Source organism: Helianthus annuus, chromosome 6, assembly GCF_002127325.2.
Source record: "Helianthus annuus cultivar XRQ/B chromosome 6, HanXRQr2.0-SUNRISE, whole genome shotgun sequence".
Classification (NCBI taxonomy): domain Eukaryota; kingdom Viridiplantae; phylum Streptophyta; class Magnoliopsida; order Asterales; family Asteraceae; genus Helianthus; species Helianthus annuus.
The window spans coordinates 65,813,762-65,823,345 of NC_035438.2; the positions used below are offsets into that span (position 1 = coordinate 65,813,762).

At 36.5% G+C, this 9,584-nt stretch overlaps 1 long non-coding RNA gene across 1 annotated transcript; it reads right to left on the bottom strand.

Annotated features, from left to right (window-relative positions):
• Nucleotides 1–387: 387 nt before the first annotated feature.
• LOC118479910 lies at nucleotides 388–6,925 on the bottom strand. The gene is made up of 2 exons (XR_004861485.1): nucleotides 5,648–6,925; nucleotides 388–1,108 (listed from the first exon to the last, which is right to left on the bottom strand). It is a non-coding gene; the product is annotated as an uncharacterized LOC118479910 (long non-coding RNA).
• Nucleotides 6,926–9,584: the final 2,659 nt, after the last annotated feature.

A 9,584-nucleotide genomic window follows, 5' to 3' on the forward strand; every position in this document is an offset into this window, starting at 1 on the left:
AACACATGGCCCATCCTACGTTGCCAGATATTGTATTCAGATCTGACAAGCATAGGTGGCTTGTAGAGAGTGTCGGTGTTGTGAGGATCTTGTGATTGTGAAGACGTTTTGGTTGTTTTACAGAAGTTTTTGAATAATCAACTTTGAACGTGATTACACTTGTACTCTGTTTTTCAACAAATACGAACAACAAAGTATCAATGAAATTGAGTTGATCTTTTATGTCAAATTGATTGTTAAATCAAATTTGACTGGCCTATGCTCTGATACCAATTGTTAGGATCCGAGTTTACTTGTTTGTGTTGTTTTTTATAAGATGAACAATGAACGAAGATAAACAGAGGAATAATTTGCAGCGGAATGAATGAAAAACTTTATAACACAAACTAGGAAAGAAAAGCTTTCATCATATATACTTTGTGTCGAATGATTTCATTACAAAATATTCAACGTATGCATGAACACTTTCTCCCCCTCAGCCTGAGCTCACAATGTTAGTTCGTACAAAATGTAAGTGTGTGCAAAGAGCTAATAAAACAGTACAGGCACTGTCTATTTATAGTACAATCCTAAACACTGTGGCATCTTTGCTGACATCACCTAGACAGTGACAGCTAACAATCTTAACAACCTCTAAACACTGATGATTACAGACACTGTTACATTAAGACACTGATTAAACAACTGCTGATGAAGTTATCCACTGATGGGCTCAACCACTAATGAAGACTGAGCAGTGCTTTCCATAAAAGTTGATCAGGCCTTTGACTTCCAGCAGTTCATTGACTTCAACAGTTGATTGGTCTTCAACAGACTTTGTATAGAAGCAGACCTTTTTGTGTAACAGACTTAAGTGAACAATAGTCTTTAGGAATCATCAGATGTTGTATGCCACTGCCATTGGAGGGAAAAGGAGTTCAAAGCAATGTTATTAGGATCAGTTGTTGCAGAACCAGTTTTGGCTTTGTATCATCTGTTCTTCAGGAAGGATCACGTGAGCCAACACCAGTTTGACCACCACCTCGCCCAACACCTCGACCACCAACTTGAGCACTACCTCGACCACTAGCTTGAGAACTACCTTGACCCATAGTACGTGCCATTATATCTACAACAAAATCAATAATAGATATTTAGAAAACCATTAAATAAAAAAACTAGTTAGAATTACTTTGAATGTTACTACGCCAACTAATGAGAAACAAAAGCATTATCGGAACGAACAAATAAATTATACATTATTCAAAAAAGTAAACTAGCCATTATATATATATATATATATATATATATACATACATATTAAACAACTTATTACTCTAATTATTCGCCTTCAAAATCTTCATCGTCAAAATCAACTTCTCCATCATTATCGTCAACTAAATGTGTGGCGAATTCAACTTCTTCATCATTATCATCGCCAATATCTTCTACTTCTTCTAACATCCCATTCACATGTACATGAGAAATGGGAAGAAGATCCCCCGTAACTGTACATTTTATCCTTTCATTCTCTTGATAGAAATGCTTCGTGTCCGCATTATCATCACCCTCCATTTCACTAGTATCTTGGGCGAGTTCATAAAATCCCCTTGGGGTTGTCTTTACAACAGCTAACCAACCTTTTAATTCCTTTGCCTTTGAAGGATATGGAGTATAATACACTTGTTGCGCTTTTGATGCTAAAATAAAAGGGTCATCAACGCATCCTATTGTCATGGGATTAACATCAACAATATGAGTTTTCGGGTCTACCCTTACCCCCCTCGCAGGATCAAACCAAGTACATCTGAATAGAACAACCACACAACGCCCAACGTTGCTATGATATTCCAGCTCTAAAATCTCATCTAATAACCCATAGTAGTCATTTTCATTTTCGTTGTGCGTAGCCCCTTTGACACACACACCACTATTTTGTGTGACTCGACCATCATAAGTCGTTTGTGTGTGAAACTTGTAACCATTGAAAAATAACCCGTGTATGACTTTACATAAGTAAAAGGCCCTTGGGCTAGGCCTCTCAAATGTTCCTTATCTGGAACATTCATAACCTACATTCATAAAAATTGTGTTATTATGTGTGTAATGCTATAATATTAAGACAATAAAAAGTGTGTTAAAATACTTACATGCATTTGCAACCACTTGGCAAATTCTCTCTTTCATTTTATCAAGGGTTGCTCGTTATGGTTTGGAAATGAATTTCTCAACTCTTAATCAAATAACCAAACTGACTCAAGAAGCTCTTTACAGTTAAGTAATATATAAGTATGGGCCTTGTCTTTGTCTTTATCTCAAAGAACTTTGTCATGTCCACCCTTTTCAAATAATCTCCGGGATGGATGTTTGAATATACTTAACCGAAGATCGGTACTTGAAGAACATGGAATGCTAGAAGCAAAATTGCGTGGTTCACGAAATGTGGGCTCAAGATACAAAGAGCAATAATTAGAAAGTTCATCCATGAAATTAGATTGAACAATAGAACCTTCAATCCTCCCTTTGTTTTTGAACATTCTTTTTAACCGACCCAACTTCCTGACAAAACAGGTAGAAAGTGTTAGCAGTTATCTAACATTTGATATGTGAAAATAATAGTTTTAAGTTATTATGTTATTATGATTACCTCTCATATGGATACATCCACCTAAACTGCACTGGACCACCGTTAATAGCTTCATTGGTCAAATGTATGACAAGGTGTTCCATTGAGTCAAAGAACCCGGCTGGAAAGATTTTTTCTAACTTGCAAATAGTTACAATGATACTACTCTTCAATTTGCGGAAACGAAAGAATGTGCAAAGCTCTAGTATAGATTCCCATATTTGCTTTGGTAGCATCCCACGTAAGACGATAGGCAACAACCGTTGCATGAAGACATGACAATCATGGCTTTTAAAGTTGTAGAAGACGCCATTCGTAATGTTCACACATCCACCTATATTTGAAGCATAGCCATCAGGAAACTTTACTCGTTTCAACCATTTACACACTTCATTTACCTCCGGTTTGGTTACGGTTTGGTTAAATTGTATGATGCTTTTGGTTTACAAAATTTATTATTATTTCCCCTCGAAAGATGTAATGATGGATTGATGGCCGATTGCAATACTCTTCCACATCCTTCCTAGCGTTGATATTATCTTTTGTTTTCTCAGTATCCATGATCGTTTGAAATAGATTCTCAAAAATGTTCTTCTCAATATGCATTACATCAAGGTTGTGTCGAATTAACATGGGCCAATATTCAAGCTCCCAAAAAATGCTTTTCTTTACCCAATTATGGGTTTTACCAAATTCCGGATCTTTACACTTTGGGTTAAACGTTACACCTTCATAAACAATTGGTATGTGTAGACTTGTTCATATATCTCCCAACCAGTTAACTCAGCTGGTGGTCCCCATAATGACCTTTTTGATCTTCGATATCCATTTCTATCATTACGAAAAGAATGTGACATTGGTAGAAATCTTGGATGACAGACGAACCAACATGATTTGCTTCCAGCATGTAATCGAAAAGCCTCCGTGTCTCCCATACAATATGAGCAAGCTAAACGACCATGTGTGCTCCAGTCTAATAACATTGCATAGGCTGGGAAATCACTAACTGTCCATAGAAGAATAGCTCGCATGATAAAATTTTCTTTACGCTAAGCATCATAAACTTCAATGCCTTCCTTATATAACTCTTTCAACTCCTCAATTAACGGTCTTAGAAACACATCGATGTTTTGACCTGGACTCTTTCCTCCGGGAATAATCAAACATACTTCAACAAACGAGTCTTTCATACACATCCAAGGGGGTAAGATATAGATTGTAAGAAAGACGGGCCATAATGATTATGGAATTGAGTTGGAGTTGTTTGGATTGAAACTGTTGGTGGATAACCCTAGACAGACGAATCTCTTTTGCAAAGCCAGGATTCCCCGCGTCAAAATGCTTCCAAGCCATGCCATCACTAGGATGTGCCATGCTACCCTCTGTTGTTTTGTGGTCATGGTGCCAAGTCATATCTTTGGCTGTTTTTAAAGACATATACAACCTCTTAAGTCTCAGACCAATTGGCATGTACCACATCACCAATTTTGGTACCTTATTCCGGTCACTCTTATAACGAGATTCCTTACAATATTTACATTGTGTTAATGCGTTGTCTTGCTTATAGAATAGCATGCAATGGTTTCTGCAAACATCAATTCTTTCATAAGGAAGACTTAACTTTTCTAAACTCTTCTTTGTTTCATAAAAGTTTTTCGGGAGCTTATTCTCTTTAGTCAATAATGCATTAACCATGGAAATGTTATAGTTGTAAGCTGTTGTAGACATATTGAAAAGTGATTTCCATGTCAAGAAATTCGTGATAGCTTGTAACTTTGAACAATTTGTAGACTTCTCCCCATCCCACAAAGGTTCATCAGCAGCTTTTAGCATGTCATAGAATCGTTTTGCTTTAGGATTCGGTACATGTCCTTCCAAAGTACTAGAAGTATTACCGCATGCATACATGTTATCTAACACCATGCGTCTGCAACCATCGTCATTATCATCAACTTCCATTGTAGAAGAAAATTCTCCAACCTCACGAACGAAATTTCCACCATGCTCACTCCATGTTTCATAACGAAGCATGAAACCATCCTTATATAAGTGTTTTTGAATAGTCGCTTTGTCTCTGTAACTTATATTTTTGCATTTATAACAAAGACATTTTATCTCACGTATCATATCACCATGCATATTGACCCTCTTATCAACAACAGCATCATTAGAAAAAGCAAAGTAAAAAAAATCCACATTGTCGCAGTATTCAGAATTAAGAAATCCTTCACTATCGGTCTTTTCATACATCCACTGTCGATCCATACACCATTCCATTACTAATCAACTCAGTGCCCCTAAAATTCAAAGTCGTCACGTATACACACATAAAGCATCCATTCAATTCACCTTAAATTATAATCACTGAAATCAACAATCATAACCTAGCCCTAATTTACTCCATATCTATGAACATGCATAAACTAATCAACTATAAAATTGATAAGCTTCATTAAAATCGACCTCACCAAAACTCATAACCACCAAATCTCAAATCAGTAAACATAAAACTCATAACCACTGAAATCTTAGTAAATATAAGAGAGTCCTAATTTACTTCAAAAGCATGTTTACCATATGAAACACAACATCAGATTATACTAAAAACGAGATTAAAATCCACAAATAGTGATACACTTTGTGGTTTGTGCATTTTAACTATTTGAATCCAAAAACTAAACATGTCTTGATTTGAGTCCCTGTGTTTTGTATTTTTAACCATTTGAATCCAAAACGCAAACCTCATCCAAATCACGGACTAAAAGGGTTGGATTCAAAGGGTTAAACATACAAACCACAGGGACTCAAAGGGGTGGATGAGGTTTCATTTTGGATTCAAATGGTTAAAAATACAAACCACAGGGACTCAAATCAAGACAAGTTTGATTTTTGGATTCAAATAGTTAAAATGCACAAACCACAAGGACTCAAAAAGGACTTTACTCCTTTCGTAAATCAGTTGATTATAGTCGAATAATAACTAAATTTCACGAGATAATACAGAGAATCAAAAGCAAAATCGCTTTAGGTCATAAAACACACCTGATTTGAGAGTGTTGGCGGTGATTTTAGGTTTTGACGGATGAATCGATTCGAACGACGGTCAAGCGGCGGAATTGAATGAAGATGTCCGATTCGATCTCACAACTCGTTGATTTCCGATTTGATCTGTGGTTTGATTTGTGGTCATGTGGTTTGAACGACTGATTTGTTGTTATGAAATTTAGGTTTTGACGGATGAATCGATTCGAACGACGGTCGAGCGGCGGATTCGAACGACGATCGAGTTGTGGTTTGAGCGACTGATTTGTGGTTCGTGTTGTGGTTTGAGAGTATGGTTTGAGCGTTTGACTGTGTAAACCAACAGTTGGCCTTTTATTCCCTTTTTCGTAAGAAAATTAAAAAAATCAATTTGTTACTTTGACACTATTTTGCTACCAAATTGTGCTAAATTTGCTTTCGGTAGCAAATTTTGGTAGCTATTGTTTATTATTCTAGTAGTGTTAGGTCTGCTACTTTCGGTAGTTATGTTTTAAATCAAGCTATTTTCGTTCCATGCAATGTTAACAACATGGGTCATGATGGGTGTTGTAGTTTTAATAAAACCAAAGTGAAATTATTTATCTTTTTGTTTAACACTTACATTCAGAGTAACAAGTCCACTTGCAACATAGGTCATGGGTCAAGGTTGAATTCAGCCTTTCAGGTAGTGTTTCAGTATCTTATTTTCAATTGATTTTAGATGGTGAACGTTTATTTCATGATATACCGTTGTCATAACTAATAACCATGATGAAATCAAAAAATACTTTGATTTACCGAATCTATTCTTTAAAACTATATTATGTATCAACCATTCATAAAACATGGTTAAAAATATATGATCCAGCAATGTAAATTGTATGATCATAACACATCATACAAAAAGTTAAAAAGCTGGAAGCACTAATTAAATATCGCAAACGAAGAAATTGCCTCAAAATATTTCCAATAGGAATTTTGGGACAGAGTGCGTTTGCTCCTTATCAAAATCCTTCATACAAATTATCTACGAATAATAAGGAATATATCAGTAATAAAAGGGCCTGAAACATCAGTAATCAGAACCAGGCGAGTGATACTGATTGAGATTTAATATCGCAAGTTTGAGTAAATTTAAATGACTGGATCGTCGAAAGTTCAAGATCCAATCAAGAAGCTGCCTTGCTTTCGATTCAATTGTATAATAAGACTTTAAAATCAAATGAATTTCTTTAACAACAAGAGATGTCGAATTTTGCATACCAGATCGAGAGGATGAAAACAGATGATGAAGACAAGTGAAGAGAGTAGTAGTGTGGTGCTATTTGAAGGAGAATTTTAGGGTTTTTACCATAGTCCATGGGCCGGGTTTGTGAGGCCCATTACAGGTTGCTGGTTTTTTTAGCTTTTATTGGTTTGTACTTTTTTTAATAGAAATCTTGATGAAGCAAAATCATTGGTAAATTATACATTATACAATATTATTGGTAAAATGAATCAGGCATAGAGTTCAAAAATTTTCTTATCACGACCTCTTTTTTGAGTGTTTCTCTCAAGCTATTAGTAATTGTACTTGTAGGTCCCTTTTCGCGGAGGATTACGAACCTAAACCTTGTTATACAAACCTACTAGCAAGTGCGGAATCCAAGCTAGCAAGCAAACCGAGTTAGTAGCAAGTAGAGAAACAAACACACAAGTTCACCGATTAACACAACTTGTATTAATGCAATGAGGGTTCGGTTACAAGCTCAATGTTTACAGAAATGTTCTATAAACTCTCTAAGTGTGTGAGTGTTTCGGACAGGATGCTCTCAACTCTCTATCTCTCGGTGTGACTATCTGTGTGCATCCCACTTCTGTCCTCAACACTGCATGGGTATATATACCCATATACAGCAGGTCTGCTCGAAGGATTCGATAGATGGTCCGAAGGATCATCTATCGATCACAACATGTTCGAAAGATGAGCATTGACCTCGAAGGATGATCCTTCGAGGTCTAATATTCGAATCATATCTTTCGATGAGGTCGAAGGATCCACATTATCCTTCGACACAGAACATCTTTCAACTGTTGACTAAGTCAAACCAGGAGGACGGTTGACTTTGTCAACTTACAGGACTGACCAGGACATCGTTTACATACAGACCGAATACAGACAAAGTACAGACACAAGTGCACCAACAAACTCCCCCTTGGCTGTAGCTTTGTCTTTATCTTCTATGGTTGTAAACTCGTCTTGAACTTCGACGGTCTTTGGTCTTCGAGTTATCAAAACTCTGATGTCCTTTCAAGTCTTCAATGTCGGAGGATCTTCAAAGTCTTCACGTCTTGAACGCAGAGAGTGTATCAACAAACTACCCGTATCATGTAGGAAGTGTGTTGACAAACTCCCCCTTAACATAAGCTCCCCCTTGAGTTATGCTCGTGAAATACTCTAACTTTATGAAGTGAGATCCTTGTGGTGTTGATGATGGCCAACGGCAACTCGATCATTTTCATCACTTGAGTGCCTTCTCGTCGTGTCTTCATTCCAGAGCTTGTCATCGACTATGTTCTCCCAGCCTTTAGAATCTGTACATGCAAGAAATCTAAACGCGTAATGAGAACAACTGCTTGGAATATAGTTAACATACACACATGACACACGAATGACCATGTCATAATCAAACACCGTCCGACAGTTTGAAAGTTTAAATTTGTCAATTTTAGTGTTTAACTTTCAAACATGCAAATTTTTGACCGTTTATGAAGATTTAGTCACTTCGGTTTTCAGTCAGGTTTCAGGTAACGAAGACTTGAGCTCCAACATCGTACGATCGAAAATAAAGCAAAAATAAAATCTTTTTGGCTTTTATAAAGTTTATATTAAAACACACCTAAAATCTTTTTGGTATTTTTGAGATTAAAAGACAACAAGTTAAAATCCTTTGAGTGTTATCAAACGACATCACCGCTAATGTCGTGCTGATATGCACCAAACGACGAAACTGTTTAAAAGAAATAATAAAAGTTAAGCAGTACATAAATATATACAGACATTCTTTTTGTGAGTTTCGAGGGTAAGAGAATCATATCAGTGTACGGTCATGCCAAAACACTCTTGTTGTTCAGTTAGTTAACATTAAGATAAGCATCCTATAACAATTATCGGTATTGTTGTCCACTTAAGCTCAACTTATCAGATGTAATCATGACGAGGGGATACGTTAAGGTATGATTTATACTTACCGACCGGTGTTCATCCACATCACGACACATTCCCGTATCAAGGTATGCACGAGGGTTCATCTTACCGGTGAGTATACCGATTATCATCTGTTTGACCGTATAAGCTGTGAGATACTCACTTATTTTGAATTGAAAACAAGCCCTATGTGATATAATCACTTATTGATGAGGAACTTGATTTTCGTATGCATGAGGGCACAGGTGCAAGTCCGTGAACAGGTCAGTACTTCCGTACAGCAGAGAGACGAACTTGACACCCGGATAAATGTGATATTTTTATCACTTATTTGTTTTGGACATGTGATTGTTTATCACTTATTGAGGTCGAATGCAGTATGCAATATGTACACGTATGTATAGTATCATGGAAGATCTAGACTTGCGTCCCCGTTATTTTTCGGTAAAAGATACAACCATGATACCCAGATGATAAGCAGCATAAAGACCGAATATCTCAGAACCTCGGCAATCTATCAAACGAAATTTCGGTACTAAGACCATATGCCAATGAATGGTTCCCACCTGGTCTTCAGTCGATTAAGATTTATATCACCCTGCACACTTTAAAATGATTATGAGCCTACCGATACATCTTATATAGAGCTGCTTATCGTTTTTCATTTAAAGTTTAAAGAGGTTTGGATAGACCACTGATGTACTATCATTTTCTCTTTTTCTCGCCAGGAAACTCATTTTTGTTTTTCTATGTTTTTGTGTTTTTGAAATT